Source organism: Staurois parvus, unplaced genomic scaffold, assembly GCF_062004578.1.
Source record: "Staurois parvus isolate SC_StPar_1 unplaced genomic scaffold, SC_StPar_1.0 ptg000832l, whole genome shotgun sequence".
Lineage (NCBI taxonomy): Eukaryota > Metazoa > Chordata > Amphibia > Anura > Ranidae > Staurois > Staurois parvus.
This window is the reverse complement of record NW_028318628.1, coordinates 1,430,283-1,435,488: the sequence shown is the minus strand read 5'-3', so window position 1 is coordinate 1,435,488 and position 5,206 is coordinate 1,430,283.

The window sequence follows — 5,206 nt, the reverse complement described above, 5'->3', positions numbered from 1 at the left end:
AACGCCACGCCGCTTCCTATTGGCTCCCCTGTGGCCGCTCATTACCATCTTTGATGAGGGAGAACCCTCTCATTACACACGGTGTAGAGTCGTGGCGGAGGTGAAGCGGTGCTGTGAGGCGGCTCTACCTACAGGCATACTCTGCTAAGATGGAGGAGTCATTTCTTCTACCCACCTCATTCTGGTATTCATTGCTCCTACATATGTTCCAGTCACAAAATAAAATCTCACTTATGTGTGGGGAAAAGGCCAGCCTGTACAAGAGCGAGGCCCACTCACACCATATGCATTGTCATGCCATGACCTTTAGGGTGCTTACCCTAAGTGCACTCCTAACAACCCCGGCTGGGTGTGACTTGGCATGCGATTTGCATGCCATGCAATTTGTAAATTGTATGCCAAGTCGCACCCTATTGTCCGCAGTTAGATCGGTCATATTGGTTCGGTTTCGACTTGGGGGCCACATCGATTTCTAAAGTAGTACATGCACTACTTTCGCTGCGATTTGCGTAGATATCTGTCAGGTGTCTTGCAAATCGCACCTGAAATGGGCATGTCATCCGACTTTGAAATCGTGCGACTTCACTGTAAGCCACATGATTTCAAAGTTGGGCTTAATGGGACCGTAGACTAACACCCTGGTCACGTTGGGGGCGATTTGCATGCCATGAGACTTGCAAATCGTATGCCAATTCACACTTCACACCCTATTGTCCGCTATTAGAGCGGTCATATCAGTGTTGTTCAAACTTGGTCGGAGCCGCACCGATTTCTAAAGTAGTACATGCACTACTTTTCATGTGATTTGCATAGCCATCTGTATCAGATGTCTTGCAAATCGCACCTGAAATTAGCAGTCCCCCCAACTTTGAAATCGTGTGACTTCACTGTCAGTTGCACGATTACAAAGTCGGGCTTAATGTGACTGCAATGGTGTATTTAGGTTTTGTGCTGCCCTAGGCAACACAAAATTTGGACCCCCCCCCCTCCCCAGCAAAGAGAGCATAATACTAACCAACGCCAGACCCCCCCCCCCCTCCTGCGGATAGAGCCTGACAGTGACCAACAACACCCCTGCTCCACCCCCCCACCAGAGAGCCTTCCATTAACACCCTCCCCCCCCCAGCGACAGAGAAAATGACACTCACCTTCACAGTCTGGCCAGCGGGCTCTTCAAACACTATTAGTCTGCAGCCTCTCTGGGATCCCACCTGGTCCCCATGCCACATATGTCCCTTTTTCCGTGGTTCCAGTGCTGCCATCCTAAAAAATGCCACCCTAGGAAAATGCCTTGTTTGCCTTGTAATAAATTTGCCCCTGTGTGACTGTGGACTAATGCTGGCCATACACTATACAATTTTCTTACAAATGTCTGTCCAATTTCCTTTAGATTTACCTTCAACTATGTAGTGCAAGGGCTTTCCCAATTGGATACAACTGAAAGTGTGGTTTAGGTTTGACCTCATATTATATGGTTTTTGGTAAATCTAAAGCAACATTCTCAAGAAAATTGTATAGTGTATGGCCTGCCTAACCCCCCCCCCTCCCCTGGTCACATCGGGTGTGACTTGGCATGCAATTTGCAAATCGTATGCCAAGTCACACCCTATTGTCTGCTATTAAAGCAGTCATATCAGTGTGGTTCCTACTTGGTCGGATCTGCACCGATTTCTGAAGTAGTGAATTCACTACTTTCGGTGCGATTTGCATAGACATCTGTGTCAGATGTCTTGCAAATCGCACCTCAAATCGGCAAGTCACCTGACTTTTAAATCATGCAATTTTACTGTAAGTCAGACGATTTCAAAACCAGCTTTGATGTGACCGGAGTTTAAAAGCGATTTCCACAGCATTTTGCAGAAATGCACTACAGTTCATTTACATAGTTTCATAGTTAGTCTGGCTGAAAAAAGTCCATCCAGTTCAACCATAACAGAGAAAAACAAAACATGATTTCCTATGGGACACATTCACATCTCTGCGATTTCACCCGGTGCCAGGGGTAGACTGACAACTCATGGGGCCCCTGTGTCCTTGCCCAAACTCAAAAAAGCCTATGAAAAAGGTACCAGGGGCATCTCATGGGGCCCCATACTGACCCCGGGCCCTCGGGTAGTGTCCGAGTTTCCAAATGGTCAGTCCGCCCCTGCCCCGAGCGTTTTTTTGGAAAGGGTCAGGGACTTTTTGAAACGCAAAAAAGTTGTGTTTTTGGTTCTATAGACCTCAATGGAAACGCTGCAGAAAAGCATGTAAAGCATTTTGGATGTGGTTCTTATGCGTTTTGCTTTTTAATCTGCCTAGCAACAAGAAAATGTAAAAAAGCAAAATGCATCAGAATGCGGCAAAAATGCAACGCAAAATGCACTGCAGAAACGGATCAAATGCAAACTGTATAGATTGGAACCTAGACAAGACAATTTGGTGTGCACTGAAAAAACTGTATGGCAAGGTGCATCATTGCGACACACTAAACCACAGCCTAATATAGCAGGTACATAAAGCTGAAAAATAATTAGATTTTGTGATGTTTCAATAAAGTTACAAAAAATGAATAAAAAGGTAAACAGTGCAACAGCACATCACACCGCTTCTTCACAGTGCAGATCAACTGGTTTGCATTAGACAGATGAGCATAACGCATGCTTGCTGGTGTGAATGGGCCCTAAGGGCTGGATCAAACCACAAATCGCACAAGAACACGCTCTGTGTTTCTGTGCAATTCATATGTGATCTGGGCGCAGTGTGATTTCAGCCTATTCATTGAAAGGGCTGAAAGTGTACCAGACAGCACCGAAAGCAGCGCATGCACCCTTTTAAAAAACTCACAGCAACCGGATCACAAGGTACTACTGTATTATGGGACTGGATACAGGCAAACACAGCTGTATTTGTGACCTACCTTTGGGGTGTCATTAAGATAACACCTGCTGCAGATCGCAACTGCAGTGCATTTTGAACGTGGTAAGAGGAAGTCATCATGGAGCGTAGGTTTCCCACACCACGTTCTGCTGTGAACAAGCCCTAAGGCTGCATTCCCACTTGAGTGATTTGTAGCTTAAACCTCAAAGCTACAAAAGTGCTCAAACCTAAAGCGGTAGTAAACTGCATGTAAAAAAAAAAATGCCATGCAAGGTAATGTCATAATGTGTTAGTATGCATCGCATTCTGAAGAACTTACCTTAAAACAGAGCCCTCCAGCGGTACACTGTCACCGCTGCAGAGGCTTCCATCTTCACCCGCTCTTCCTTCCAGATTGGTGAGCTCAGGCCATCTGACTGTCTGAACCGCAATGATGTCACTCCCACGAATGCACACGAGAGTCCCAGGCCATGGCTTCAGAGCGCACGTGCAGCTCTCGAGATGTGCGAATATCCCCTGAATGCGCACATTTAGGAGATATTCATTTTGCCTACAGATAAGCTTTATTATAAGATTACTAATTATTAATAAGTTATTATTATTATTATTATACAGGATTTATATAGCGCCAACAGTTTGCTCAGCGCTTTACAATATAACGGGAGACAATACAGCAACAATACAGTTCAATACAAGAGGGATAGGAGGGCCCTGGGCTTGGAGCTTACAATCTAAGAAAAAATAAAGAGTTTACTACCACTTTAAAAAATGGATTGTTCTCTCTGTTGCCTGTTTACATGATCATGTGTGAACAGACACCACAGAGAACAATTGTTTTTTTTTAAGTTTGAGCATTTTGGGAGCTTTGAGCTACAAATCGCTGAAGTGAATGCTGAATGCAGCCTAAGTGTTTCCTTCACATGGGCTTCATCAGGTCAGTCACATTTTTTACTAAGAAAAAAGTGATGAAAATGGATTCAGGTTACATCAGTTTGCACATCCATCTTTTAGGAAGTCCAGATTAGTCTGCATCTCAGACAAAAGCATAAACAAAAATGTTCCTTGCTAAGGCCTGGTTCACACAAGGCATGTGCATCCGTGCTCCTTAATGAAGGCCATATATCCCTACATGGGGATGAACAGGTGAATCCCTGTGCTGGAAGACCTGTCAGTTGGGACATAGTGGCTGCCTGGGCACAGCTGCTGCTCCCAATGTGACATCCATGCCATGCAGGTGGGGGTGCGCAGTTCTGAACGCATCCTGGGTGCATTCAGGGTCATACATCTGCACCCACACAGATGTCAGATTGAGAAAAGCAGATGTGTTCATACAGCTGCTGCGTCCCAATTGGCTGCGATGGGACACAGCCTTGTTCAGTATAAAACAACAGACACTGATGTAGGTATATATAAACGTATGATCATCCGTTTACATACACCCACCTATAGACATACATTGTGGTTCACTCTGGATCCATCTGAAAAATGACAGACTGAAAGTCTGTGTCAAAGGGCCCTAAGGACTGATGTGATCTGGTGTTGTTTCCTGCTTTTGATATATATTTGAAACAAATATCAGATGTAGGTTAGCAAGTCGCCTTTGATTTGGCACAGTAATCATATGTTATAAGGGGAGTACCAGGGGCGGACTGACAACTCATGGGGCCCCCGGGCAATAGGGGATCATGGGGCCCCTGTGTCCTTGCCCAAACTCAAAAAAGCCTATGAAAAAGGTACCAGGGGCATCTCATGGGGCCCCCTACTGACCCCGGGCCCTCGGACAGTGCCTGAGTTTCCAAATGGTCAGTCCACCCTTGGGGAGTACACATGAAAGTTCAGAAGTCATGTTTGAATTGCTTGGTGTTGCTCTGTATATCTGAAGCATGTTTTATTGAGGTGCATTTGAACTGCAGGCAAAGAGCAGATCATGCATAGACTTTTCCTGTCAAATGATGCGTTTTCCAGTTAAATGCAGTTGTGTTGAAATGTGAAATGCAGCATTTACATGAAGTCTAATAATACTGTACCTTAAATCTTACAGAGCTACACCAGCCATGCAAAACTTCAGCATCTGACATTTTGGGCATGTTGGATGCTTAGGCCTCAACACTGAGCACTGTGGTTCCATCTGTCGGCTGCTGCACCGCTATTGAGGTGTTGGATGCTGAAGAATCTCTGGATGGTGTAGCTCTGTATGGCCTCATGCACACTGGGCACAAATAATACGTCCTATTATTTTTTGTATTCTTCATCCTCATGTCATGATTATGGATTATAATGTACTGTATATTTCTGTGAGACTAAATTATTTTTCTGCGTTTGTGCTCATGCTATTTTTAAATAACTT